Source organism: Leopardus geoffroyi, chromosome X (genome assembly GCF_018350155.1).
Source record: "Leopardus geoffroyi isolate Oge1 chromosome X, O.geoffroyi_Oge1_pat1.0, whole genome shotgun sequence".
NCBI classification, from domain to species: domain Eukaryota; kingdom Metazoa; phylum Chordata; class Mammalia; order Carnivora; family Felidae; genus Leopardus; species Leopardus geoffroyi.
This window is the reverse complement of record NC_059343.1, coordinates 74,858,198-74,873,062: the sequence shown is the minus strand read 5'-3', so window position 1 is coordinate 74,873,062 and position 14,865 is coordinate 74,858,198. Positions and strand designations below refer to the sequence as shown.

The 14,865-nt window shown below is 32.1% G+C and overlaps 1 pseudogene; it reads right to left on the bottom strand.

Annotated features, from left to right (window-relative positions):
* Nucleotides 1-2,175: 2,175 nt before the first annotated feature.
* LOC123595006 lies at nt 2,176-3,244 on the bottom strand (annotated as a pseudogene).
* Nucleotides 3,245-14,865: the final 11,621 nt, after the last annotated feature.

Sequence of the window (14,865 nt, the reverse complement as noted above, 5' to 3'; positions counted from 1 at the left end):
TTGATTTCAAAACCAGACAAAGACCCCACTACAAAGGAAAATTACAGGCCAATATCCCTCATGAACATGGATGCAAAAATTCTTAACAAGATAATGGCAAATAGAATTCAACAGTACATTAAAAGAATCATTCACCTTGATCAATTGTAATTTATCCATGTGCTGCAGGGGAGGTTCAATATTCACAAATCAATCACCACGATACACCACATGAATAAAATAAAGGAAAAGAACCATATGATCCTCTCAATAGAGGCAGAAAATGCATTTGACAAAACACAGCATCCATTCTTTATAAAAAAAAAAACTTCAACAAAGTAGGGATAGATGGAATATACCTCAATATCATAGAGGCCATATTAGAAAGACCCAAAGTTAATATCATCCCCAATGGGGAAAAACTGAGAGCTTTTCATCTATGGTCAGGAACAAAGCAGGGATGTCCACTCACCATTATTGTTTTACATAATACTGTAAGTCTTAGACTTAGAAATCAGATAACAAAAATAAATAAAGGGCATCCAAATCAGCAAGGAAGAAATAAAACTTTCACTATTTGCAGATGACATGATATTCTACGTAGAAAACCCAAAAGACTCCATGCAAAATTTCTAGAACTGATAAATGAATTGAGCAAAGTCATATGATATAAAATCAATGTGCAGAAATCTGTTTCATTTCTATACACCAACAATGAAGCAGCAGAAAAAGAAATAAAAGATTCTATCACATTTACAAATGCACAAAAAACATAAGATACCTAGAAATAAACCTAACCAAAGTGGGAAAATATCTGTAGTCTGAATATTATAGAACACTTATGAAAGAAATTGAAGATGGCACAAAGAAATGGAAAAACATTCCATGCTCCTGGATCAGAAGACAAACGTTAAAATGTCTATACTAACCAAGGTAATCTACACATTTAATGCAATCCCTACCAAAAAAGCATCAGTATTTTTCACAGAGCTAGAGCAAACAATCTGAGGATTTGTATGGAACCACAAAATACCCTGAATAGCCAAAGCAATCAAAAAATAAATAAATAAATAAAAGCAAACATGGAGGCATCATTTATTGAGTACATGTTATGATGATACTCTATACTTAAAGGAGAAAACTGTAACCTGGCTTTATCTCTAAACAATACACTATTCTTAGAGCAGGCCAGGGATTTGCCTCCTTTATTAAGTTTTTATTTTAAGACATAGCAATTTGTACTCCTCATAAAGGCATGGCATTAAAAAAAAAGATGAGTTTGTTCCTCTTGCTTCCAAAATTTATTACCCTAGGTGATCGTGAGAAGAGTTAAAGGTAAAAATTTACCATATACAGCACATCATCACAAAAATTTCCAGCTGATTTTTTTTCCATATGGCATTTTAGTAAATTAAAATTACTACCTAAATCCAAGATCAGCAAATAGTTTCCAGGTGATGAAGAATTTAAACTCTAAAGCAACTCTGTAATTAATCTGGCAACTTAATCTTGTAACTCAAACCTTGTATTAACAATTTAGGGGTGAAAAATCCTAATAATTTAATTTATGATGTGGGAGTATATATATGTATATAATAGATATCACATGTTATAAACTTGTGTATGTGTGTTTTGTGTTTTTGTCACCTCTTCCAAGATCAAGCAAGAGGAAAACAGTAAAAGAACTGGGCACACCTTTTTAAAAATTTCAACAGTATCTTTCCTCTATGTGGTATTACAATAAATGCTCTATAAAACTGTTAGCTGAAGGCTTAGATCAGCTTGGACTACTATAGATAACTTTTGAAAAGTGTTCCTCAAATTTTAAAAAGGGAAAGTAAATTTTTAACTACCTGATAAATTATTGGACTTTTTGCAAGAGAATGTTACTCAAGTTTTCTAAATTGATAACTTCTGAGTTTACATTAAATCTCTCTCACATGAAAAGTACAGATATTAGAATATTCATTAAGTAAAATGAAAGTATTACCTAGTTTCTAAGGCACACCATTAGTTATACCATCTAAAGTGGGACTTATTTGATGACCTGCATTAAGCTTTCAGAACATTTGCTGCAACTCAGGTAGGAAGAGGCAAGTATTCACATTATATATTAGTCTGCAGTCAAGAAAGATATTTCAACTAAAATATGTCAATCCTCCCATCTGAAATCACTTAAAAATTACTGCTGTGGTATTGGAAGAGTTTCTGTATTTTTTACACTGACCTACAGTGCTCAATGCTTTAGAGGGTTGGGTAAACTCAGTTCTCTTTTGTTCAACAATGCCTCATCTCCACTGCATAAAACTTGGTCTCCAGTTCCACTATCCAATGCCTGCCTTACATCAAGTCGTACTTCACTGGTACCACATGAAGTAATTATGTTATACAAGGCCGCTAGATCACTAGGTTTGAATGTAATAGCTGGTTTCATTAATGTTCCAGGAGCAAGAGAACCCTCTCCAATAATTCTCATATTGATAAATTTGATTTTCTAAGTATTTCCCACAAAAGGGCAATGTATGAGTCCAAAAATTTGTTCAAAAATGACCAAACAAGTGTTCCTTCGGTGGACAGTCCCAGCAACTCCAACCATAACTAGACCACGGGGAGAAGCACACAAGAATCTAGATTGGAACTGAGAAAAAGATACTCTTCTTTCACTAGTGACAACAGACAAAGGCTTACAATTTCCACTCCACAGTAATACATCACATTTTGTTCAGAGGTGTTGTAATAAAACCTAAGCTTGACATCATGCCAGAAGTGCTGTGGCCCCCATTCATCTTGAGGTGGTCCCAGAAAAGGATTCTGAGAACTAAGAAGTTCAAACAACTAGTGACAGAATTCTTCTCCTAATCAACGAAAATAATTTTTTTTTTAGCTTTTTTATCTTGTTTTTCCTGCTGTCAAAAGAGTCTAATGTCCTCTGTCTTAACTGGCTCTGGTGTTTCCTTCAATTTCAGCTGTAATTGCCTTTTCCAGTAATCCTGTGCATGCTAAATAAGATTGTATTTTTCAGTAGCTGGAGGTTTAATAACCACCTGTGCCGCCAAGTACTTAAATATGACTTCTCGGTCGACTTTCTTATGCCTCAAAAGTTCTTCTACACTTTGTACATTAATATTGCACGAATGGCATCTTGGCAGTCCTCAGGCTGCACCAGGCGGTTGTTGATGGTGTTTCACAGAGCCATGATATCATTGTCTAATAGGCCAAGAAGGTTTAAGCAGCCCTCCATTTCTGGGTAGCTGAGCCTCGACATTTCAGCCACCAAAAAGCTCAAAAAATCTGATTTTTATGTTTAATCAGGCTCATTTAGATATATAAATCAAAAGGGCAAATATTTGCTCTAATATCCTAATTGTACCTTTTGCATTTATTTTTAGGAAACAAAAGATACTTTAAAAACAATAATAAAAGTATTTTTAAGCATTATTTTTTTTTGTAATAATACACATATCTACATAGAACTGAAATAGAAAACAGAATAACTTGTAGTAAAATATTTAATCTTTCAGCAAGTCACTTTTTGAAGAAAGGAGTGAAAATTCAATGAAAGAAGGAAAAAATACAGTAGAAGGAATGGATAAGGGATGGAAAGTAGAAAAGCGTTGGGCCAAAACCCTAATGAGATATCGGGTCAATCTCCCTACTGTGTGAATTTGGCAACTTTCTCTGACCTGGAATGTGGTGGTACCTGTTATTAAGAGGTCAACATGCTGTTATTGTGGGAGCAATAAATTTTATGTACATGAAAACTTAAAAGATCTAGTTTGTATTTCCATGATTAGTATATATGATAATTTCAAGTTTGTTAATATATATAATAATTTCAAGTTTGTATTTAGGAACATGTGTCTAATTTATTATATTGCCATTTGTCTAAGCAAGAATATATTGGCATATATATTCACATATACTTGTCCAGAAATACTAAGGTCTAATATATGAATAATATAAATATATCATACTGATACAAATGTACTTACAGCAATGTTTAGAAAAATGTACAACTTAGTTATGTAATTTAACCTGTCTATATAATGTTATGCATAACACCTAATTTTAAAAACTTATTTATGACCATATCATTGTTCAGCATTTGTGATCATTTATGAATACAAATGTATAGCATTTAAAATATTTAAAGCTTTATATCTTTCAATTCTGTTCTTCTGAATGACCCCATTTTTTCATGTCTCATGATTTATTTGTGTAGTGTCTCAGAAAAAAAATTCAATGGCTATAATTATAATTTTATAACCAGGAAACTCTTTGGCTAGTTATGAATAAATTCATAGTAAATCATAAGTGTTTGACTCTTCATGATACACAGTCTCTTAGTGACTATTTTACACTGACTCTTGTCAGCCTAGAACAATGCTTCAGTAGAAATGAAGTCATTTACTCAACAGAACTATTATTTATGCTTATGATATGAACCTATATTTATAATTATTTAACTGAAGAATAATGCAAATTTAGGTTGCAGATATGACTTTTTAAAACCAATCAGAAGATACATTTGTGTGTCTAGGAGGTCATGAATTTAGTTCAAAACTCTATTCTTCTAAAATTTCTATTTTAAATTCACATGGATGAAAGATTTTTTTCAAAAGAAAATAGTTCAGGAAAATATTACAAATATGGAATAAGTCATAAATAAGCTAACCAAAGTCTCTGGAAAAGAGTAATGTTTGATTCAGTATTAATGGATATATATGATAAGGAAAATATAGTTTTGGGCATAAATATTGATTTTTTAAAATGTTTTCAATATATAAATAGTTATGCTTTATTATATAATTTCACATATCATATATATACTGAAGAAGAAATAATCCATGTCTGAGTAAAACGCATACCAATAGAACTGAATTTCAATAGCACCATTTCTATCTGGTTGTAATATGTCCTAATATTGGAAGACAGCCTAAATTCCATAAAACAGTTTTTTTAATGAACACTAGAATTCTTAAATAGCAAAATGGCATTGTATATTAGTAAGCGAAATACAACTTTTTAAACACTGTTAAAGATAAATTTATATTAGTCTACATCGAATTTGAAGGCCATTATGGACCATAAATGTTAAAAGGTATGTGTGTGTGCACATTTGTAGTTTAGAAAAGTGGTTCTATTTTTTAAAGATTTTAAGATATCACTATAATTTTTAAAAATGCACAATGTTTACCTACTAGAATGAGAGTCTACTTAGGCAAAATTCTATCTTGCTAAGATTCCCTGTTTGTACTTACCAAGCAGTGGCATTTATGTTCATCTATGTTCTATATTTGTGCTGTATCTGCATGATTATTGAATGATAATAATTTTAATTATTAAAAAAAAATCCAAGAGAAGATATTTTAACATTTGACTGATCCTTGATCAATGTCCTTGACTCACAAGTCTCTGTCCTGGCTGATAAGCTCTAAGGACATGATAAAGTATAAGCAATTGCTGTACTTTATTTGTCTGAAGTAGAAATATAAACTGAGTTATTTACACAATGAGAGTAATGTCCACGTAAAAATAAAACTATCAGTTAATTTGAAAAAAATTAGTTAAAATAATTGATTGATTCAAGTAGATGTGATACTATGCAAATGGATTGTAATTAAATTCAATTTCTCCCTTTGTAGTTCAAGAGAATGCTAATGATTTAGTTGTTTAACGCTGTGAAATATTTTATCCTTCTAGTATTTATCCCAGCATTATGTATCAAGATTTCTAAACAGAGACTAGAATTGAGAACTATTATTTTAATTTGGGACTGTCCAAGCAAATCCATTAAAAATCAATATTGCTCATACCTCTAGATCAAACCCATCAAATTTCAAAATGAAATGATAATGCAACAATCTTTGATGAGAAAGATCATAAACCATCTATAACTTAAATTTGCTTAAGCTGATTATATAATTTATAACAAAAAATGGAATTATCAAAGGAGAAAGTGTAGGTTTTAAATTAGACCTGTAAGGTATATGTGTTCATATTTCCCCGGCTGTAACTGAATTGTTAATGACAGGTGATATTATAGGTTGAATATTTCTCCTACAGTTATGATGTTTAGAAGGAAAAAAAACCTTAATATTTAGTTTAACTGAGGTGTTTTTTTTTTGTTTCCTCAAGGCATTGTGTTCTACAGCACTAATACAGTAATTGTGGGTAAATGTGCATTTTTATTTTTATTTTATATTTTATGTATTTTATAATTATATTTTAACCATTGTGTTTGTTTAAATAATTGACTCTAGATTTTTTTCGGTCAAAAGTAAAAAGTCTTTTCTAGATGGACAGCTAAGAAAATGCTATTGAAAAATTTTGTCCCCTTTTAGTCATTTAACAGCTTCCAATTTTACCTGTTTGTCTTCAGTAGCTTTTGAATAGAAATTCTTCTATGTTGACTTTTTTACCATATAACTAACATTTCAAAATTTATCTGTATAGTAGTTCCAAAACAGCTATGTTAAAAAAAATAATAATAAAAACAAAACTAACAAGAAAAAAAAACTAACCTTAGGAATTTTATCTGGAAATCAGGTTAAAGGCATGCAAATTATTTCTTAAAAAGATTTAAGAATTTATGCTGTACAGAAGAAATATATGGCTGTGGTAAAAATGAAAAACAATTGTAGACCAATAACTACGGAAGACAAAATGCTGTCTGCTTATAATGAAAACTCCTTAAATAAAAAGATATAATCTTAAGTAAAATAAACTTTCATTCAAATGAATACAACCAGAGCAAAATATAAGTGATGTCATTGGATTTTAGAGTATTTCTTTCCATTTAACCAAACGTCATTAATTTATATTTTGAAAAACAACATGCCCTTTGAAGGCATGTTTTCTAAGCAGAAGTTTGCAGCTCCATTCCATTAATCTATTAAAAACCTGAAGTGTTAGACATTTTTAGCAAGAAAGAAAACACCTTTAAATTAAACAGAAATATTTAATTATCTATAAATAAGCAAAACAAAAGTTTCATAAATTGGATCATTTATAGTGTTTATGAAACATTGAAAGTTTACATTAATGTATTTTGGAGACCTGAGTAACAGGGGCATGCCATTAAAGCTAATGACTGTAAAACTGTTCTTATAGTATTTTTTCAAAACAAAAATCTTAGATTTAAGACACAGATCTATGTCACAATATAGCAGAGTTCTTTAGTGAAATTTGAATAAATTTTAATTAAAACTTAAAACCTCATGTAGAAGGTATATCTAATATTAAAAATTGTAAGTTACTTAAAATATACAATATTGCCTTATAACATTTAGGTTTTATTCAGAAATTTGTTAATGAGTTAATAAATATTTAATTTGTTCCAAAAGTCACGATTTTTTGCTATTTAATACACATTTCTTTGGTATTTAATATATAAATATCTAATCAAAATTACTTGTAGTACTTTGGAACATTTCAACCTATATGATCATTACACATCTAATTTTGTGTTATTTGCACAAGCTATTTTACTACGGTAAAAGACAGTATGGTATAGTGAAAAGCACACTGGCTAGAGAGACCTAAATTTTATTCCAGACTGTCACTAACTAGCTTTTGTGACCTGGACTGAACAAATCACTTCAAAAAGAATGGAACATTCTGGAAAACAACAAATATTAAGTAGGTGTAATCAATCATAATTCACACACTTAAATAGTATTTGTGTTTTATTAAGTTACTTCAGAAAAAGTGCAAGTTCAGCACGAATTCAAAAACTCCTGAAGGATGACCTTCCTAATTGAAAAAGAAAAAAACTGAATAGAGATTCAAGGATACTACATAGTGTCTACGAACATGTATTTCACTGAAAGAGCCCTACACTCTCTGTTTGGAGGCATTTATTAGAAGAGAAGATAAATCCCAACAATAAACAAACTAAGTGTGTTTTCATCAAAACATTGCTATTATGAGTTACTTCAGCATATTGCTAGTATCCTCAAACCTGAATATCTCATCACAATTTACATTATTTTCTACAGAGAAATGTCAACCATAAATTAAATTCCATGTATAAAAAATGCCTTCTTTCTCTTTCTTCCTTTATTAAAAATGTCAAATCCCTGCATAATTCCCAGGATAAATTATCTGCTATCTATGATCCAATCAACCTATATAGTGAAAGGCTCATGGAATTTAAAGTCACTCCTAACTAACTTGACCTTAGGCAAAGCCATTTAGCTAATTCTGAACTAGTGTGATTCTTCATTTGGAAAAGGAAAATGAAAAAAGGAAAGAGTAAGGGGATAAAATGTCTGCTCCACATAACTCATAGGTTTGTTTGGAGTGTTAGATTATTATATGGTAAGTCTTTTGTCAAGTACAAATTCACAAACAAGTATCAATTTCATGTAGAAGAACTGTATTTTTAAGGAAACTTTAAAATAAGGATAATATTTTTCTTTTATATTCAGTGGCAATTTGGCAGAATGTGTCATCGTTTATACTTTTCTTTACTAATTATCTCATGAGATTCATTAAAGAACTTAAACAACATTTGCTTCTCTGACTATGAAAGATATTTTTTGTGTAATACCTTCTAATAATCTAGTTCTTCCAAGGGAAAACAAAGTGTGACCTCCCAGGGGGTAAAACTATTCACATCCCGTGGTTGACTACTGTTCTAAAAACCTATCTTATGGAAATGCTTGAATATAATTCAAATAAAATGAGAAAACTGAAACCTTCCAAAGTTCTGGGCTGCAAGCATTGCCAGAACATAGCCAGAGCAATACACCTTAGTTTATTATTTAACTTTCTATATCTAAGCTTTGGCTTTAATAAATTTTCCTTTTTTTCCCCCAAATATTCCCTTTCCAGAACTATTCTCACAAATATTTTTATCTTTACAAATAAAGAAATATCTTTGGAACTGGGCTCTGGTTTCTGAGCCTATTTTATATTAGGACCAAATCCTCATTTAAAAGGGCTTATGAGATTTATCCATCTTACTACTCCTTCCTTGTTCAATTTGATTGCATCCTTATTTCTTAGCCCACTATGATTATTGTATCATTGTATATTTATGTTATCATATGTGCTAAAGTACACACCAAAAATTTCTTATTCAAATTCAAAACTCCTAAAAAAGAGTGTGTGTGTGTGTATATATATATATATAATATATATATATATATATATATATATATATATATATATATATATAAAATTGTATTTGGACCTAAAATTTTAGTACACACAGTGACTGATGGCCCAGGTAAAATAAGAACAATGATCTACTGCTGCCTCTGAGACTTAATAGGTAATGTGGTCTTAAGGACAAAAAAGAAAAAGACTGATCTGTGTCTCTTTCCATGTGTCAAAACAGTTTAGTACCTAACACAGGACTTCTGTGAGATTTTGATAAGACAAAATTTGTAATACTCTAAAATGCAATGAAAACAAATTTTGAAATTATAATGCAATCATTCATATAGTTAAAATAGTTAAAACAGTATGGTCGTTTTATACTTACTGAGGAATGCTATTTTGGGTAATTTCTTTAGATTTAATGCAAAAACTGATGATAAATTTACATTGTTTTTCTAATTGTTTGGTTTTTTCTTCAGAAACTCAGTTGTTTCAGTTACCACCAAAGCATGTTCCTAGGTGATTTAGTTACTATCGTTAATGTATGATGTAAGGAAAATATAAAGTGTAATGACATTTTCGAAGGAAATATTAAACATTATATTCTCACAGTTCCTTCCATTTCTTTGAATGATAGTATTTACTTGAGTTGTCTATCTTCATCCTTGAATGATAGTATTTACTTGAGTTGTCTATCTTCATCCTGGAACCCAACCTTAATCTGGAATTCTAAACTTTTTCTAATATAATTAACCCATATCTTTAGTAATACTATCACTAATTTTTGTCACCCTCTCATATTATTATCAATTATAAGCACTTCAACATTTCATGTACATTATATGGCATTATCTACAGGCTAATCATGTTCAATTTTCACTGATATCTCTTTAAGAACTTTATTGAACTTACATGATTTATGATTCAAATTTGGTACAGTTAAACAATGTTTTCCTCTATTTAATATTTCCAATACTTAAAAAATCTCATTCTATTAAGATGTATTCATATTACCCCTAAAACAAGAAAATAGGGAAATGACTTAAAATTATCTAGATAGAATTGATTACTTTAATTGACAGAATTTTGTTTAATATTTTAACATTTGTAACACTTGTTAGATTAGACTAAGAAATTTCTCATATGTTTTTCTTCCAGTCGTTATGACCCAAACATGGTCTTTTTACATTGTATTCAATTTTATATAATTTTTGTGTTTCTTAATTTTTTAAATGTAAACTCTATACCCAACGTGAAGCTTGAACTCATGGCCCCCAGATCAAGACTCGCATGCTCTGGGGCGCCTGGGTGGCGCAGTCGGTTAAGCGTCCGACTTCAGCCAGGTCACGATCTCGCGGTCTGTGAGTTCGAGCCCCGCGTCAGGCTCTGGGCTGATGGCTCAGAGCCTGGAGCCTGTTTCCGATTCTGTGTCTCCCTCTCTCTCTGCCCCTCCCCCATTCATGCTCTGTCTCTCTCTGTCCCAAAAATAAATAAACGTTGAAAAAAAAATTTAAAAAAAAACTCGCATGCTCTACGGATTGAGTTAGCCAGGCTCCCTAATTTTTGAGTTATAATGCTATTTTTAAAGTGACTCAATTTATTCTTATTCTGTCTTAAGGCATAAAAAGCATATTTTAATAGAACTGATATTTCTACTTTGTACAGAGTTTTTATCTCCTCTATGAAAATAAAATTTAAAGAGGTCTGTTATTTTTCACCTGGTTTTTGCTTCTGTTTTCAGTATTTCTTTTTTTTTTTTGGTATATTTTGGAATTTCTCTCTCAAAAAAATATATATGCATATATATATGTGTGTGTATATATATATGTGTGTGTGTGTGTGTGTGTGTGTGTGTGTGTGTGTGTTTATGTATTTGGCTACTATATATACCTCCTCAGGCAGATGTCTATGCTAAACATGATTAAATAATGTTAAGGATAAAAAATCCAAGGCAATTTGGCAGATACCGAAGTTCATTTAGCACTTACAAAAAATACTTCACTCCAATTGGCCCTTTACTTCATTGGAATCCTCAAGTTGACATCAAACAAGCTCTGATGTTGCTATTAAAGTGTCAGAGCATAGAAAAGATTAATAGTTTCATTGGGAAGGCAATGGATTATGAATCCCAATGCTACAATTAAGACGTGAATCCTAGTTTCAAAGTGACAACTTATTCAGTTGATTTCCTAAATCTGCCAGAACCACACTGTGCCTTCTAACAAAGTTTAAACACTTATACTTGACATTTTTCAATAGCTGTTTTCAATGTTGTTTGTTTTAATTTGAATCTAGCTCCATATGAAGATGAATTGCACACAAACAAATGGAATTATAAGAATTTCCTAGATGATTACTAATGCAAAGTTCACTTAGACTAAATGACTATTCTGCTGTAGTTAAGATAAAAATCTAGTATGAAGAAAATAGGCAGCACAGTGCCTAATTTACCATTTGTTCCTGTCTGAGGGAAGTTTTGAGAGAGAGAAAATATAAAATAACACTTACCAAGCCTCTTTTCCTATTGTTTTTGATGCCCTTAAAAATATTAGACACTCCTTGAAACTAACATTACATTGCATGTTAACTAACTGGAATTTAAATAAATACAATGAAACTAAAAAAAAAAAGTACTACTTCGCACTGGAGGCTTTCATTATGAAGATGTTCAGCAAAGGTTTAGATCCACTCACTGATGTAAGATGTAAAATAGCTGAATAAGGAGATTCAAACGTGGTTCCTAACCTTATGAGGGCAACTTGCATTTTTTCACAGACCAAATCTTTTTTTTTTCTGTTCTAACAGTCAGATGGACAATTGAGCTGGACTAATATTTCATGCCTTATACTTTATGACTTCCTGAAATTGGAAATCGGCTGCAAGTGATGAATACAGATGGAATCTGGCATTCATTCTAAACTCATAAGTCAAGCATAAATTATTAAAATGGATTTACAATAAAAAATCAGACACTAAAAAGAAAATAAAAACGTCTGCAAATTAGGTAAATGAAAATTTAATTGGTTATTTTATTCTGAAATCTGAATGATTAATTGATATGTTCATATTCAGTATTTCACAAACTAATATCATCAAGGATCTATTATATTAAACTGCTCAGAATTTTTGGATCTCTTTGGAAAAAGCTTTAAAAATATCAGTAGACTGGGGAGGGAGCCAAGATGGCAAAACAGCATGGAAGCTTTTTGTATGTCTCCCATCCATGAAGTATAGCCAGACCAACACTAAACCATCCTGCACACCTAGAAGACTGATTTGAGGATTAACACAACAATCTACACAACCTGAACCACAGAATTCAACAGGTACATGGCAAGGAGAGGTGAACTTGGGGAGCAAGAAGCCACGGCAGGCAGAGAGACACTTTTGCAGGCAGAGAGAGGATGGAGATGGGGAGGGAGTGGTGGGGAGGGGTGGAGAATACAGGAAAAGCACCCCTCACCAAAAGCACCTGGAAAGAAAGTGGAAAATTAGAAACAGCTGCAGGGACTAAACTAAAAAGGGAGAAAGGAGAAAGGAGAGGGTTTAAATTCTATTAAGACTGTAAAAACGGGGGTGGGGGGGTGCGCAGAGTCTGCAACTCCGCAGCTCAAAACCTGGCAGTGCTCTGGTGGGAAGGGCGAATCTCCACGGGTAGAGTGGGGTCTGGGAGGTTCTTGCAACACATGGGGAAAAGCGGTTCCATTGCTGGAAGGACATTTGGTAGAGACTGTTGAAGTCACCTGGTCCCAGCCAACCCCAGAAAATGGCCGCATTTGCTGGTGCTGGAACAAGGTCATTAAGGGTGAAGCCTGGTGCCAGATGTGTGTTGTAATTTTCCATAATCCCTGAAATGCTGCTGCTACACTATCTCCTGAACTTTTTCTGGGGTGGACTGGAACCTGGCCGCAGTATCGGGGCACTGGCAGCAGCAGGGTCCAGCAAGCATTCCTGGGAGCAGCTGACATTTGGCCATTGTTCAGCCATTGCTTGGTGAGACGCTCCTGCAGAGGGGCAGAATGGGTCAAAGCCACAGTCCTTCGAAGTAAGGGGCCAGAAAAAAACAGCCACATCTGAGACAAAACTCAGGAGAGAGGTACTGCCTGGGGTTTGGCCATGGACAGTGAAAAAGCTGGGAGTGGATGAAAGCTGAAGAAAGAGGACATGTGTGCGATTGCTGATCTGGGAGAACAGAGTTCCGATACTGGGTAGCTGGGTGACGCCATTTTCACTGCTCCCGTGCATGTTTATAGGCACCTAAGAGTGCCACAACAATTTACTGCAGTAGGCTAGCAGCACCATCTAGTGGATAACGGAGCCATTACACTAAGACCCACCCAACTAGGCCAACCTCCCTCTTCAAGAACACAAGTCTCACCTCCTGCTTAGTTTACGGACAATAAAGCTCTTCATAGCCTGACTTCTTGGGGAAAACGAAGTAATTTCAGTCGTGTTTCAATCTGTTACCAGGTCCATCTAATCATTTTTATTTCTTTTTATTTCCCTTTTTCACTTCTTTTATTTTTCTTGTATACAGAAAGAAAACATTCATTTTTATTTTCAGTATTTATTAAAAATTTTTTTCTTTAATGTTTTTATTATATTTTTTTACTTTTGTGTAATTTTTTTCAAATTCTATATTACATCCATCATTTTATTTTAGTCTATCTACTTCAGTGTATTCACTATTTCAAATTTTCAAACTATTTCCTTTTTTTCTATTTTTTCTTTTTTGTTTCTTTTCTTTTTCTTGAATACAGAAAGAAAAAATTCATTTTTATTTTCAATTCTTTTTTTTTATTTTTTTAACGTTTATTATGTATTGAGAGACAGAGAGAGACACAGAGCATAAACAGGAGAGGGGCAGAGAGAGGGGGAGACACAGAATCTGAATAGGCTCCAGGCTCTGAGCTGTCAGCACAGAGCCCGATGCAGGGCTCGAACTCACAAACTGTGAGATCATGACCTGAGCCAAAGTTGGTCGTCCAACCTACTGAGCCACCCAGGCGCCCCTATTTTCAATTCTTATTAAAAATATTTTCTTTAATTTTTTGTACTATATTTTTTACTTTTATGTAAAATTTTTCAAATTCTAGTTTACTTCCATCATTTTATTTTAGTCTACTACAGTGTATTCACTTTTTCAAATTTTCAAATGATTTTCTTTTTTTTTCTTTTCTTTTTTCTCTTTTTCCTTTCTTTTCTTTTTCTTGAATACAGAGAGAGAAAAAAATCATTTTTATTTTTAATTTTTAGTAAAAATATTTTCTTTAATTTTGCTACTATATTCTTTGCTTTTGTGTAAATTTTCTCAAATTCTATTTTACTTCTATTATTTAATTTTAGTCTACTCCAGTGTATTCACTTTTCCAAGTTCTCAAACGATTTCATTTTCCCCCCTTCTTTTCTCTAATCTATCAAACCACTTTCAATACCCAGACCAAACACACCTAGGATCTAGCATCATTTACTCAATTGTGTGTGTGTGTGCGTTTATGTGTGTTTAATTTTTTAATTTTGGTTGGTTTAATTTTATTTTTTAATTTTAATTTTTCTGCCACATCAATTCCTTTTCTCCCCTCAAAATAATGAAACAAAGTAATTTACCCCAAAAGAAAGAGCAGGAATAAATGACATCCAGGTATATAACTGACACAGACACAAGCAAGATGTCTGAACCAGAATTTAGAATCATGATAATAAGAATATTAGCTGGAGTAAAAAATAGACTAAAATTCCTTTCTGCAGAGATAAAAGAAGTAAAAACTAGTCAGGATG